The sequence below is a fragment of the Camellia sinensis genome, chromosome 3 (genome assembly GCF_055761805.1).
Source record: "Camellia sinensis isolate YWXY chromosome 3, ASM5576180v1, whole genome shotgun sequence".
NCBI lineage: Eukaryota > Viridiplantae > Streptophyta > Magnoliopsida > Ericales > Theaceae > Camellia > Camellia sinensis.
This window is the reverse complement of record NC_138963.1, coordinates 39,700,577-39,716,997: the sequence shown is the minus strand read 5'-3', so window position 1 is coordinate 39,716,997 and position 16,421 is coordinate 39,700,577. Positions and strand designations below refer to the sequence as shown.

At 39.1% G+C, this 16,421-nt stretch overlaps 1 protein-coding gene across 3 annotated transcripts in view; it reads right to left on the bottom strand.

Annotated features, from left to right (window-relative positions):
• LOC114296506 (BTB/POZ domain-containing protein At1g03010) overlaps positions 1-16,421 on the bottom strand; it is a 34,713-nt gene that overhangs the window by 13,248 nt on the left and 5,044 nt on the right. Inside the window, exons 2-3 of one of the 3 annotated variants that reach the window (XM_082919548.1) lie at positions 8,333-8,413; positions 8,193-8,253 (exon numbers count right to left, since the gene is read on the bottom strand). The exons of 1 other annotated variant lie outside the window; for it this stretch is intronic. The gene's annotated coding sequence lies outside the window, so the exon portion shown is untranslated. Of the gene's footprint in view, positions 1-8,192; positions 8,256-8,332; positions 8,414-16,421 lie in introns of those variants that run through there. One more of the 3 variants, XM_082919549.1, reaches the window with a different exon arrangement.

The window sequence follows — 16,421 nt, the reverse complement described above, 5'->3', positions numbered from 1 at the left end:
AATAACAAAGGTCTGTATATAAAAGGTGTAAGAAATTAATAAGAAATCAATGTGGGACAAGGAGCAAAATGAAAAAAAATAAAAAAAATAAATTAGAGCTTTTTTTTATATCATTTTGTTTCAATTTTAACTCGAATCATTAAAATTTATATTTTATTAATATGTCTCGTTATGACAAAAAAGACACAAGATTATTGCAGACATACTACGAAAAAAAATCCAACTTTTAGATTGGTGAATTAGTGACAATAGTTATTCTCATTGCCTAATATATAAAATAATGATATTTAACCAATCAATCTTCACGAAGAAGGGAGTGGACTATTTTCAAGTGTAGCTATAAAACATAAACCCGTAAATCATGTATCTTCACTAGGGTATCATAAAATCAAAATGGACATTTGGGATCATTATCAGTACATTCCTAAACTGGTTAATGTGTTAATATTTGGGTAGGACTAATTATGGGCAACAAAAACAATCAAAGGAAAGTTTACTTTAAGCCGAAAGATAGGCCATTTACATATGTGTTCACGCATCATTTAACCAAAGGTCAATTTCATTCTCTCCTAAATTATTTTAACTTTGATTTTTAAATTTTATTATTGCTATCTTTCTAAACTTTTGGCTCTCAAGGTATGTAATTCTTTTTAATTTAGACCAACAACTAATATTTATCTCAAATTACCTAGAAAAATGCCATGCCAATATCATGTGATATCAGTTTGTGACATGTGATATCTTATTCGACTCTATAGAATTAAAATTAGTAATTTCTCACATTAACCTTTTAAGTGTTACTATATTTTTTGTCACATCGATACTTAAAATATTATATTTTTTTTCTATTACACCATAAATTCGAGAGACATGACAAAGACATGAAAGTTTTGGTATAATTTTAGATGGACATTAGTTGTTGATGCAAATTGAAAATAATTAGATACTTTAAAGATTAAAGTGAGGGGAAAAAAAATAAGGGGCAAAGAAATGAATCAAGGATTTGATCAAAAAAATTCCTTGAATTATAAATCAATCAAACTCCCTTGAATTATGAAATGGCTAGTTAATTACTTAATCATTGTTAATTATAAAAAGAAATGAATCTTACTAAAAATCAATGAGAAAAAAACAGAAAAAAAAAAAAAAACATATATATATATATATGGACTTCACACATATGGCCAAAAGTTTACATAGTCTCCCCACATTCTTGGCCCTTACCCAATAACAAAGGTCTACATATAAAAAGTGCAAGAAATTAATAAGAAATCAATGTGGTACAAGGGAAAAAAAATTAAAAAATTAAAGAGTTTTTTTGTTATCATTTTCTTTCAATTTTAACTCGACCCATCAAAATTTATATTTTATTAATATGTCTTGCTATGACAAAAAAGACACAAGATTATTGCAGACAAACTACGAAAAAAATCCAACTCTTTGATTGGTGAATTAGTGACATTAGTTATTCTCATTGCCTAATATATAAAATATTGATATTTAACCAATCAATCTTCTAGGACAAGGGAATAGACTATTTTCTAGTGTAGCTATAAAACATAAACCCGTAAATCATGTTTCTTCACCAGGGTATCATAAAATCAAAATCAAAAATTTTGGATCATCATCAGTACATACCTAAACTGGTTAATGAGTTAATGTTTGAGTAGGACTAATTATGGGCATAAAAAACAATCAAAGGAAAGTTTACTTTAAGCCGAAAGATAGGCCGTTTACATATGTGTGCACGCATCGTTTAACCAAAGGTCAATTTCATTTTCTCTCTCCTAAATTATTTTAACTTTGATTTTTAATTTTTATTATTACTATTTTTTTAAACTTTTGGTTCTCAAGGTATGTAATTCTTTTTAATTTAGACCAATACCTAATGTTTATCTCAAATTAGATAGAAAAATGTCATGCCAATATCATGTGATATCAGTTTGTGACATGTGATATTTTATTCGACTCAAACTTAAGGACAACCATATGATTACAATAGGTAATTTCTCATATTAACCTTTTTAAGTATTACTATATTTTTTGTCACATTTATACTAAAAATATTATATTTTTTTTCTATTACACCATAAATTTGAGAGACGTGACACAGACATTAAATTTTTGGTACAATTTTAGATGGACATTTGTTGTTGATGCAAATTGAAAATAATTACATATTTTAAAGATTAAAGTGAGAAAAAAAAATAACGGGTAAATTGTAATGTACCCTTAAACAAATACATTATAACCCAAAAGTCAAACCATAAAGTCGCATACATCCACGCTCATACGTGTGGTTTGAATGTGTTATATGAGTTGAACAATTTCCCATTCTTTGTTTTTGATGTTACACAATGTTGGACAATCTTCACTGTATTTAAATAGATTAAATTCTGTTGTGTACAAAACAACAACAAGAATAAAAGAAATAGATAAAAGGAGAGAATTTGTTTGATTACAAAAATCAAACTCGAAATAATAATAAATAAATAAAACCACAGATTTTATTTTGTTACAAAAACAAAAAACAAAATCTGATTAAATAAACAAATAAAAACAGAATTAAATTAAACAACTTACTTGGTTAATTTATATGAATAATTTTTCTGATCAAGTCCAGTGTTTAACACTGTGTCCTTAAGACAGATTCGTCCTCTCCACGATGCTTTCAGAATTTGGACGTCTATCTCCCAGGATGAAATGATCTTACCACAAACAATAGCAGCACTACAAATTGTTTGCCTTACGAACACACTAAGTGTTTACACTCTTTCTTTCGGAAATAAAATGCAGCAAGATGAAGAATATAATTAACAGAAGTGAAATACGAAATTTCTGAATCCAAAATATCAAATGAGGGTGGTCCTATTTATAGATGTGAAGGTGGCCCTTGGTTTTGAATTTGAACAGGCATGTGGCTCTTGGTTTTGAATTGAATAGGTATGATACCTGTTGGGTTTTGAATTTCAAACAGATTCAACAATTCAAACAGATAGCAATTACGGGAAGGGCCCTGTTTGGGTGTGCACTAATTTCAAAACAGTTTATTTCTGTTTGAAAACGGGAAGGGCCCTGTTTGGATGAACAAAAAATCCAAACCAATTTAATTTGAATTATGGATTTTATTTTAATAAAAAATAAAATTAAATTCAAATGTTTTTGGCCCAAAAAGATTAGAAGCCCAACCCAACCACGCACCCGCGCCCAAGCCCAGCCCGGCTGACCGGACGGACGGCGGCGCGCGCGCGTGTGGTGATTTTTGGGTCCAATGGGTCTAGCCCATTTTGCCCATAACTTCTCCCTCTAAAACACTTGGGTACCCCTTGGGGCACACCCCAAGTATCTGACCCTAAGCCTTATAAACCCTTTCAAAACTTCCCACCAAATCAATGTGGGACAAGCCAACTTACAACCTTAAGGAATTTCCACCAAAACTCCATTTCCATGGAGCACACTTTGGCTTCAATTTCCCATTCACTCGGTAATGGTTTCGAGTAACCAAATATACCACGTGAATCACAACGCGGCATAGAACGCGTTACCACTTTGACCCGAGTAAATCGACACTCGGGGCCCACCTAAAAAATAGACCGAACTTAGGAAAAAATTCTGGTTTTATCCAGAATTTTATAACCATTTCCAACACACAATTGGTAAATGCACCTTTTTTTTTTAACTATATAATTGTTGAATTTAATTATCATAGCTCTAAGACATCAAGTGGTAATGATGATTCCATTGATTCCTCTATTTGTGTGGTCCTTTTATCATTAGGTAGGCAAACCGACTTCCATTGCTACACCATATGATCAACAATATATATCTACACTTAAAATGAATTTCATATGTACATTTCTTTTTGATCCAAAAAAATTGGCCAGGTCTAACTTTATTTCTAGATTTGCTTAAGCAATGACTCGTCGTCCCAGGTTTGATCCCAACCAAAAAACCTTCACCTATCTATCAATGAGCTGGGTAACATATTCCTTATCCACCGGGGCAACCCATTTGTTCAGGTATCAACCCCATTTGAATCTTTCAAATCACATGGAATGGGTAAAAAATGCAATTTGAATAACTAATTTTGAGTTTAGATGATAAAAAAAATAGTGTATGTAATTTCGTCTTATAATATATGTCTAATCTTATCCTATAATGAGTCTGTTTGGGAACGATCTAGCCAATTCTTAAACAAAATTCAAAACTGTTTGTTAATTTGATTGTACAAAATTTGTAGAGTTCAAATCAGATCATATCAAATCAATGGAGTTTAGTGTCCTCTTTTATCTAGACTAATAATAAAACATTATTGTTTCTTTTGCAGTCACACTACTCTGTCTTCCCATTTTCACTCTTCCTTCAAGACTAGGTGAATAACTTACGTGTCAAAAACAAAAGCCCCAAATTTGTGAGTAATTGATTCAACAGGGGTCTCCAAAATTTATTTTATTTTCTCACTAGCATTTTTGGAATTTTATTCCGACTAATCCCAAATACATATAATTCTCCTGCTTCATATATAACAAGTAATTTATGACGAGACTAAACATGCATCGTTTATTTTATCTGCTAAAAAAAATTTTTTTTTTTTGGGACAAATAAGGGTTATAGTGTGAAAAACTAGTTAAAGTTTGATTACTGATTATGAAGCGTGACATTAATTTTATCGGAATATTTTAGTAAAAAATATGCAAATTGTTCAGAAAAAAAATAATAATAATGAAACTGCCTCTTGAAGAATCAAATAATGATAAGGCTTGCCTCGACATAGGTGGCAATGGAGCAACCCCCTCTTTTTCATTACACACTCCACCTTTAAGGGCACCCAATTTATTTATTTATTTATTTGAATAATTAAAAAAAATTGTTTAGTAAAATGTTCTAAAAATATTTTTAAAATGCCGCTATAGGTACTAAAAACGTCGCTAATTCTTTTTGTGACGTTTAGTAACAAACGCCGACAATGCGGCCGTCGCTATAGCCTTGTGGCGTTTGAAAAACATCGTTATATTAGTATAGGCGGCATTTTTAATTCATCGTCTTACCAGCAAAACCTTGCACCATTGTCATTACTCACTCAGCTACTTGCTGCATCGACCAAAAGGCACAGAATATTGCCAAATATCCCACAAGATTTGGATGTTTTTCAAGGTACTATTTTCTAGGTTAATATATAAAACCATGTGGCTGATTTGGCTTAATTCAAGTTTTTAATTTGTTTCCAAACTAAAAACAACCAAATTGTATCACTTCAATTTTTCATTTTCCTCATTTTTTCAGGTTATCCAATCTCAACATCGCGCAAAGATGTGTTGCATTGCGTTTAATTTTTCAGTTTTTAATTTGTTTCCAAACTAAAACCCACTCTTCTCCTTTCTAGGTCTTTTCCCAATCTACAATTATTCACTAATTTCCAACACCAAATCTATAGCGATCCCGGTTCTTTCTCCTTTGGGTTGTAGTATCCGGACTTAGTTCCGTGGATTTCGGTTGTTGTTTAGAACTTGTTTCTGTCCTTAAATTCTTTAAGTTTGTGTTATAGAATGTTTTGGACTTGTTCGTTCCAGGTTGGGTGTGATTGGGAGCAGGTGGTTGCTGCCCAGGTTTTTAGTCCTTCGCTCGAGCGAGATGTTTGTCGCTCGAGCGAGCGCGGAGTTTTGCCTCTGGTGGGTCGAGCCAGGACGGCTTCGATCGAGCGAGCGTTGCGTCTGGTTCTGGACCTGAGAGCTGCATTTCTTGGCTCGAGCGAGCTTTCTTCCGCTCGAGCGCACTTCTGAGTTTTTGGCTCGAGCCAGAACTTCTTGGCTCGAGCGAGAGTTTTCTGTGTCTGGTCGCTCGAGCGACCATGTCTTCGCTCGAGCGAGTCTATCGTATTTCAGTAGGCAGCAGCGGGGAAAAGGATCATTTTTCTTCCCCTTTCATTCTTGAAACCCTAGCAGCCGAGAGTCTCTCTCTCTAAACATATTACCTCTCTAGATTTCATCTCTTTTTAGTATGAATCCATCTTAAGTTCTTTGTAAGAAAGATAGAGGGCGGCTTGGGCTTCGTTCTAATCTGAAAAATAGTGGATTTGGAGCACTTGGATTGTGGGTCATCTTCTCCATTGGTGTTTTTCGTTTGAGGTAGGGATTCTCCTTGTTCTTTTTCAATACTTCGTCTATAGATAGTCATGTGGTAATTTTTGTATTGCATGAAAATTGTATCATGTTGGATTTTTGTATAAATTCATGAGGTTGAACTTGGGTTAGTTGTTGGATTTAAATCTATTATCAATAGATGTGTTTTGGGGCTAATTGGGTGTTAATTAGCATGTTGTTGTTGTAAGGAGAGGAAACCCTAATATTTATTTGGTTTTATAACTCAATAGAGGGGTTTTGATCATTGGGTAAATACTTGGGTATTTTGGGTTTTGAATGAAGCCATTGTTGTTGTTGTTGTTGTTGTTGATTGTTGATTGAACCTTTTCATAAATATTGGGAAAAGGGGAGGGAAATCCTATTTTAATGATTATGATTTAATTTGTATAATTAAATTGGAATGGCTTGGAGAGGAATGTAGTAGATTAAAATGAGCTTTGGCTTTATTGTCCTTGGATTTGTTTTTGTGAAAAACAAAAGAAATAAAACCGGTTTTGAAAAATAAAGAGAGTTGGTTTCGTGAAATGGGAAAGGTACTTTGAAAAGAGTATGAATGTTGGATTGTTGTATCTTATACTACCATGTTAGTATTGGTGATGAGTTGATGATCTCATGATATTAGGGTCTGTTAATAGATGTACAATATGCATGCATCTAGAGGTTTTGTCCTTGGTCATCGGTGGAGGATGACGTGGTCGTGTTGTATTGTCGTGTATGCACTATACCATTGTTGATTGAACATCTTATGTGATGAAATATTGAGATGCATTATATTCGCATACTTGTTAGGGAGGAGAGAGGGGTTGTACTCCAGTGTGTGTGAGAAGATAGGGGATGTACTCCACACATTTATGTGTTCATATATTTTAACACATGGTTTGTATTTGGATAGTTTATGTATATATGTTATACATGTTGGATATGCCTTGTTGCATGGTTGTTGTTGGCGTTATATGCCGCGCTTATAATCAAAGGTACCGTTACCTTCCAGCTAGCGCCTGGAGAACTGTATGCGCTGAGAATATAAGGTACCACACCCTTCCAGCTGGCGCCTGGTAAACTGGTATGTTGTTGTGAAGATGTATATCTTTGGCTTACTATGCGCATAGCTAGTAGAGCGAAGTTTGTTGTGAATATTTCGTTGTGTTTGGGAATATTGTGGATTGTGTTGATTATGGCTTTGGCAGGCTGAATTGCCTCATTGGTTTATCTTATGTATGTCGGTGAGTTGTTATCTTCGTTATAACAGCGCATGTATAGATTTGATTGTATCGGGAAGAAGCCAAAATGTCATCTTTGTCTTTTGGAAAATGTAAAGGAAAACGGATTTTCTTTAAAGAAATTATGAATTTTGAGAAGGGGTATCTGTGTATGCTTGGAGAATGGAAGAGAGTAGTGGGCTTAGTGAATTTAATTCCTAAGGTATTGTTAATGTTATGAAAGAATGGGAATGGGGATTAATGAAAGGAATAAGGAAAGTTGAATCGCTTATAGCGTTGAATGAAATGGTTGTTTTCAAGAAAGTTTATATATATATATTTTGTATAAACTGTCACATTACTATTCTAGTACGAGAATGAGTGTTCATGATCATAGCTATCTGTAAGTTGTTATTGTTGAAGATCATGTTGAGTTCCCTACTGGACTATATGTTCATCCCACGTTGTTGAATCTTTTTCAGGTATTAAGCAGGTTGAGCTGCAAGAGTTAGTTCTACTTATCAGTTGGCCACGGGGCCTTCCTATATGGGCGGAATGCCATTGTTGTAAAAGGGTTACACCCTTCTTCTTGTACCTTCAGTGTTGTAAGCCCAAGGGCAATTTATTAAGTATGTTCATGTAATGTTTACTGCATACGAATGAGAGTATTGTTAATCACTTCTACGGATTGAATGTATGAGTTATTTCTGCATGTTATCCTTAAAATTGAATCAGGATAATAAATTTGGTAATGACTTCGAGTAATAAAAAGTGGGGCGTGACAAAATCACATCATGTCTTGATAGATTTAAAAAAGTGAGAAATTAAAAACTAGTGATGTTAGTACTTTTACCTTGTTAGTTCTTCTTCTTCTTCTTCTTCTTCTTATTCTTCTCTTTCTTTGAAAGGTGAACCTCTACTTAATAAAAACAAGTATTGTAATTAATAAGATATTGTATTTGTCAAAAAAGCTTCGATTAAATGATTGCTCACCTCTTGGGATGAAAATGCATGAGATTGTTGTTGATGTGACATTGGCCGAACAGTGGGATGACTACTAAGTGAATCCACAACCTATCATTCAATAAGAGGCTTAAGTTGTAGATAAGCTCTAGGCAATTTAAAGTAATAACTAGTAAAAATAGTTAAAATACCTGCTACCTATATAATGGGTTTGTGAACCTCTAGTGTACATGGGAGACACACATTTGTAACGCCCTCAAAATAATAACAATAAACCCATCTAATAGGACATACATTTACATATAAACTAACCACATTCTTTCATTCTTTAGAGTTCCATTACATAAGTATTACATGTTAACCTCATAACAAAATGCCCTACGGGCTTACAGCTTTCCAAGTTAACACTTGGTTACAACAAAGAGTTCTAACTCGTTTACACATTAAGCCCTTGGCTTGAAATTACATGTAATACATCAAAAGTACAACAACAAAACAATGCCCGCCACTAGCCTCCCAGCTATGTCCTTGGAGGTGGCATGCTTCCTGTACCTGAAAATGATATTCCCATATAGGGTGAGCCACAGCCCAGTAGAAATACACTAAACCAACCATGGACAATGACTAAAACATTAGCAATTGATAGTTGGTCAACACTGATTCAATCACATAAATTACATATTTATATCAACGACTTACAAGTCCCAATTACTTTTCATTTTCCCTTTTTCAACAGATAAGCATGCTAGCTCTATCATCATTTCCACAGATATGTATAAAAAACTATATCTCACATTCAGATAAGCATAAAAGCTATATCCACATTCTCAACAGATATGTATATCAACAATATCCACAGATAAGCATACAAGCTGTATCCACACTCTACAACAGATATGTATATCAACAGTATCCACAGATAAGCATACAAGCTGTATCCACACTTCACTTCACAAAGATAAGCATATGAGCTCTATCTTCACTTCTCTAGACAAGCATATGAGCTCTGTCTACGGAGTACATCCCCTATCTCCTCCAAATACCTATCCGGTTTAGAGGTCCATCCCCTATCTTCCCCTAAACCGCGGAGTACATCCCCTATCTCCTCCTCTACACATAACGTATATAAACACATTGGTTCTATATACAATCACACAATACAAACAATTAATGTATGCTAGCAACTGTCAAGTTCCATAACACATTCCATTGATTAGTTTCAGTTTGCCTAATCAACATACATTGTCTACAACAATCACGACTATCCTCCACCGATAGCCCAAAGCAGTTATTTCTAAAACAGAAAATAAATGCACAAATGGATATTCAATCAACATTTCATTTCCTCATTTCTCATCAATTAATTATCCCAATTAATTAAACAATGTAATTAGGCCATTTTCCATAATTACCATTTCAACCCTTAGGTCCCATTTTCATCAATGATTCAACAATCATTCCATTTTTCTATGCCAAACATGCATCTAGTTTTATTATGAATAAAACCCCAACTTTTGTAAAATTACACAAAAGTCCCAATCTTTCACAAAATTACCAAACCAAGCCCAACATCTCAAAATACCAAAATTTAAAGACAAAACCCATAGAGAGGAGTAGGTTATCCCTACCTCGAAGTTTTAGCCCAAAAGGAGATGAAGACTCCAAGATCAACTTGCTCCAAATCCAAACTTTTTCAGATTAAAATGAAGCCCTCGACGATCAACAACCTTTTTGTAAAGGCCAAAGGTGAGTAAATCACTCCTACTAGATCAAAACCTAGAGAGAAGGTAGTATCTAGAGAGAAAGACTCAACAATGGTGTTTTTGGAAAAGTAAGAGAGAGAAGAGAAAGTGAAAAAGTGATTTGAAAAGTCACAATTTCGGGACTTAAACCCAGTCTTCCGCTCGAGCGTAAAACACCCCGCTCGAGCGGCCACTCACAGACTTCCGCTCGAGCGGCCAACCTCCCGCTCGAGCGCAGAATGCACTCGCCCAGCACTTTTGCAGAACCAGGCCTCCGCTCGAGCTCCCAACCCTACGCTCGAGCTCACAACACTGCACAACAAGATACAGGATGGATGTAATCCCCGCTCGAGCGCCAACACCTCCGCTCGAGCGGACAGGCCAAAAATCTGGGCAACTAGTTTTGGTTTCTAAACTCAACCAACCCGTAACCAACCCGCCCAACACATCCTATAACTCAAATACGAAGAAAAAGGAATGTAAACACAAAATAACCAACTACCAACATCCACGGACACATGTCCGGATCAATATATAACAAGGGTAAACCCGGGATCGCTATAACCTCCCCCCCTTAAAGAATTTCGTCCCCGAAATTAAGCACAAGTTTGCAAAACAAGTTTTTCTCCATTTAAACAATGTTACACTTGAACATTCAACAATTCGACCCATTACCGGTCATCCCATCCCTTTAACAAGAGACATATCACAATATGTAAACAACATATGTACTTTCAACATGCATTAACATTATGCACTATCTTTCCAATTTCAACAATATATTCAACAGATATAATGTTACATTCAACTTCCATATGAGGCAAGTTCCAAAACATACTTCCAATAACCAAAACATTTTCAATGTTTCACAACTTAAGACATATATAAAAGCTCTTAAGTTCAACAAAATGTAAAATTTAAATACAAGATTACATATCAACAAACAAGTCCGGATATTTCTCTCGGACTTCCAACTCACGTTCCCAAGTGGCTTCCTCCACTCCGTGATGTTTCCACAAGACTTTCACCAAAGGAATGGTCTTGCCACGCAGGACCTGATCCCGCCTATCCAAGACCCGAACCGGTCTCTCCTCATACGAGGCATCCTCATCTACCTCTAAATCGGTCCAATCCAACACATGTGATGGATCTGGCTCATACTTCCGAAGCATACTCACATGAAACACGTCATGTACTCCGGACAACTGCGGCGGTAAGGCTAACCGATAAGCTACCTCACCTATCCTCTCAAGGATCTCAAAAGGACCAATAAACCGAGGGGACAACTTCCCACTCTTCCCAAACCTCATCAGGCCTCGCCTAGGTGATATCTTCAGAAAGACATGATCACCTACTTCAAACGCCAAAGGCCTCCTCCTACGGTCGGCATAACTCTTTTGTCGACCCTGGGCTGTAACAAGCCTCCTACGGATAAGCTCAACTTTCTCCGTCGTCTCCCTAACCAACTCCGGACCCAACAAAGGTGCATCACCCACCTCGGCCCAACAAACTGGAGACCTACACGGTCGGCCATACAAGGCCTCAAACGGTGCCATACCGATGCTAGACTGAAAACTGTTGTTGTAGGCAAACTCTACCAATGGCAAGTGCCTCTCCCACGTCCCACTGAAATCCAGGACACAACCCCGAAGCATATCCTCGAGGATCTGAATAGTACGCTCGGACTGCCCGTCAGTCTGAGGATGATAAGCCGTACTAAAGGTCAACTTAGTGCCCAAGGCACTCTGCAAACTCTGCCACAACCTAGCAGTAAAACGAGGATCTCTATCTGAGACGATCGTCACTGGGACCCCGTGCAATCTCACTACGTCCCGAATATACAAATCGGCAAGATGATCTACCGAATCTCTCACACGCATAGGAATAAAGTGCGCCGACTTAGTCAACCGGTCTACAACCACCCAAATAGCATCACTACCCCGCTGAGTCCTCGGAAGACCTACAACGAAATCCATAGTGACATGCTCCCACTTCCACTCGGCTATAGGCAAGGGTTGTAACAAACCCGCTGGCCTCTGATGCTCGGCCTTCACTTGCTGGCAAGTAAGGCATTTCGATGCGAAAACAGCCACATCTCTTTTCATACCCCGCCACCAAAACTGGCGACCCAAATCCTGATACATCTTAGTACCTCCCGGATGCACCGCAAGGCGCGAATGGTGAAACTCTCGAAGTACTTCCTCTCGGCAAGCCTCCGGTACAAACAAACGGTCTCGGTATCTCACACTCAGGTCGGGATACACCGTCAAACCCTTCTCAACTTTCCCACTAGAGATCTTCTCTCGGAGGGATTCTACCTCAAGGTCACCTCTCTGTGCCTCTAACACTCTAATCATAAGTGTAGGCTGCGCAACAACAGAAAACAAGGCCGCAGCCTCGACAGATTCGCCCAGTAGCAAATCAAACTCGCCAAGTGCTCCCAACATCTCCCATTCCCGGATGGCTATACAAGCTACATCACTAACGGTTTTCCTACTAAGGGCATCGGCCACAACATTGGCCTTTCCCGGATGATAATGTAACTCAAAATCATAATCCTCGATGAACTCCATCCATCTCCTCTGCCTCAGATTCAAGTCTCTCTGTGTAAACAGATACTTCAAACTCTTGTGATCCGAGAATACCTCGAACCTCTCACCATAAAGGTAGTGCCTCCAGATTTTCAAGGCAAAGATCACAGCTGCTAACTCTAGGTCGTGTGTGGGGTAATTCTTCTCGTGTATTTTCAACTGACGTGAGCCATAAGCCACTACTTTCCCCTCTTGCATCAACACACAACCCAAACCCTCTCGTGAGGCATCACAATAAACCGCATAACCCAACCCTCTCTCCGGAATAATCAATACCGGAGCGGTGGTCAATCTAACTTTCAACTCTTGGAACGACTTTTCACAAGTCTCACTCCACACAAACTTGACTCCCTTCCGAGTCAGTCTAGTCAACGGTGACGCCAACCTGGAGAAATCTTTCACAAACCGACGGTAATACCCAGCTAATCCCAGAAAACTGCGGATCTCAAACACACTCTTAGGCTGTGCCCAATCTTGCACTGCCTCAACCTTGGATGTATCAACAGACACCCCTTTCCCGGATACCACGTGGCCTAAGAATTTGACTTCCCCCAGCCAGAACTCACACTTCCCGAACTTGGCATACAGCCTATGAGCTCTAAGCAACTCAAGCACCACTCTCAAGTGTGCCTCGTGCTCCTTCTCAGAAGACGAATAGATAAGGATATCGTCCACAAAGACAACCACAAATCGATCTAAGAACTCCCGGAAAATCCGGTTCATCAAGTCCATAAAGACTGCCGGTGCATTGGTAAGCCCAAATGGCATCACCAGAAACTCGTAATGGCCATACCGCGTACGGAATGCCGTCTTAGGAATATCTTCCTCCCTGACCCTCAACTGATGGTAACCCGATCTCAAGTCTATCTTAGAGAAACAACGGGAACCCTTCAACTGGTCAAACAAATCATCTATACGGGGCATAGGATACTTATTCTTAACCGTAGCCCGATTCAACTTTCGATAGTCTATACACAATCTCAAGGCACCATCTTTCTTTTTAACAAAGAGTGCCGGTGCTCCCCACGGTGAAACACTAGGGCGAACAAAGCCCTTATTGAGCAATTCCTGGAGCTGAACTTTCAACTCAACCAACTCTGCTGGAGCAAAACGGTAAGGTGCCATAGAAATCGGCGCCGTACCAGGCACTAAATCAATAGAGAACTCTATCTCTCGGTGAGGTGGCAAACTAACAAGATCTTCGGGAAAGACGTCCGAATACTCACAAACCACCCTCGGTAACACAACCAGGGTCTCACCACTCTCACCACTCTCAACGCTAGCCAGTAGACTACCAAGCTCACTTCGCCCTCGCGAATCATACCCCGGTGGCAAAACACTACCAACCCGGTCTCCCAAGAAATGGAACCACTCCCCGCTCAAGGTACATAATGTAACCTTCTGGCGGTAGCAATCAATAACAGCCCGGTATGACGATAACCAGTCCATACCCAAAATAACATCAAAACCCTTCATGGGCATGACAACAAACGGAAAAGGAAGCCTATAATCGGCGACCTCTATATCACATCCTCTAACACCCTGTTTCAGAATCAACTCACCGCCCAAAGGCGATACCACACAAATAGGAGATGCTAACTGTGCTAACTCCAATTCCAAAACAGATGCAAATGCAGCAGATACAAAAGAATGAGATGCACCCGTGTCTATCAACACATTAGCAACCGAGTTGCAAAACAGAAAAGTACCTCTCACTACTGATGGAGCTGGTACTAAATCCTGCGCGGTAACAGCATACACGCGCCCCGTAGGCCCCTGGTCTACCTGCTCACCTCTCGGAGCAAAAGACTGCTGCACAGACTGGGATGACGAAACTCCCGGATTGGCCCTCGAGGCCTGCACAGACTGAGCTGGCTGAAAACCCTGCGTCTGCCTAGAACCAGACGCTCCCGAAGTGGCACTCAACTGTGGGCAAAACCTCTTCATGTGCCCAGGTTGTCCACACTGATAACAAATCAAGAGCTGCCCCCTGCCCAAACTCTGACTCTGCGGTCTAGCTGAAGAAGAAGCAGCTTTCTGACCCCCACCCTTCTGCGGGCAAACAGAAACCTTGTGACCCAGCTGGCCACACTTGTAACAAGTGAATTCTCCCTGACTGCCTCTCCCCGAGCCTACACTAGGCACTGGAAAGGTCGATCTAGAGACTGCACCCTGAGACTGCTGAGGGTTATTACCCTTCTGCCTCCTGCCATCACTCTGACTATCCTGGCTCCTCTTGGAGCCCCTCTGACCCTCATCCTCCTCCTGCATCATAAGCTCTATATGAGCTGCAGCATCTACTAGGTGTCTATACTCTCGAATATAAGACCCACCAACTCTCAACTTGAGGCCCCGCCTCAACTTCCGCTCAAACTCATAGCAACGGCGTTCCTCAGACGCCACCAGTTCAGGTGCAAACCTAGACAGACTGGTAAAAGTAGCCTCAAACTCGGCCACTGACAAGCCCTGCTGATTAAGCCGGCTAAACTGATCCCTCAGCTTCTCCCTAGCTACTGCAGACAAAAACCTCTCCTGAAAAGCATTTATAAACGCCTCCCAAGTACCACCAACACGAGCTTTCTCGTACTTCCACCATTGACCAGCATCTCCCTTCAGCTGGAAGGATGCCAAGGTCACTTTCAGTGCTCCGTCCTCGATGCCAAGCATCTCAAACGTCTTCGTTGTCTGTTCGAGCCATTCATCTGCCTTAAGCGGCTCTTTAGGATCCCCGATAAACTCGTCCGGATTACACCGAAAGAACTCCCTCTTCAAGAAGGACGGCCCTGCCTCAGCTGCCTGATTTCCAGCTCTAAGAATACCCAAAGCTCCTGCTATCTCTCTGGCCAAGGCACCCATAGCCTGCTGACCTACTGGCTCGGCCACATTGGCCTGCCCAACTCCCTCCTGCACAACCGGAATCTCACCCTGTAACGGTACTTCCTGCCTCGCAGGTCTACCACGCCTAGCACCTCTTCCTCGTCCTGACATCCTAATAAAGGTAACACAGAACGTTAGCACATTCATAGGTGTGCCGAAACTAAACACTCACGTCCTAATGCGTGGACAAGTGTAATTCACTCCACATAAGCACATAAACACATAAGCACTTACGAATTTCATTTCCGGATAATGATAGTCCCAAGACGTTACTAGAGTTCCGGTTAGAAACAGCATTGATCAAGTGCCTTTCCAACAAGACTCCCAGAAACTCAAGGATCCAATCAACATCCTAGAAATTAAATCCCATACCCACATAGTCACATAAGCATGTTAGCATTTAAGCACATAGCATATGATACTACATCTAAGTCTCTATCAAGCGAGACAAACCCATTGTGATCCTAATCACTTCCCACGTACCCAAAGTATTCGAACCCGGTACGCTCTGATACCAAGTTGTAACGCCCTCAAAATAATAACAATAAACCCATCTAATAGGACATACATTTACATATAAACTAACCACATTCTTTCATTCTTTAGAGTTCCATTACATAAGTATTACATGTTAACCTCATAACAAAATGCCCTACGGGCTTACAGCTTTCCAAGTTAACACTTGGTTACAACAAAGAGTTCTAACTCGTTTACACATTAAGCCCTTGGCTTGAAATTACATGTAATACATCAAAAGTACAACAACAAAACAATGCCCGCCACTAGCATCCCAGCTATGTCCTTGGAGGTGGCATGCTTCCTGTACCTGAAAATGATATTCCCATATAGGGTGAGCCACAGCCCAGTAGAAATACACTAAACCAACCATGGACAATGACTAAAACATTA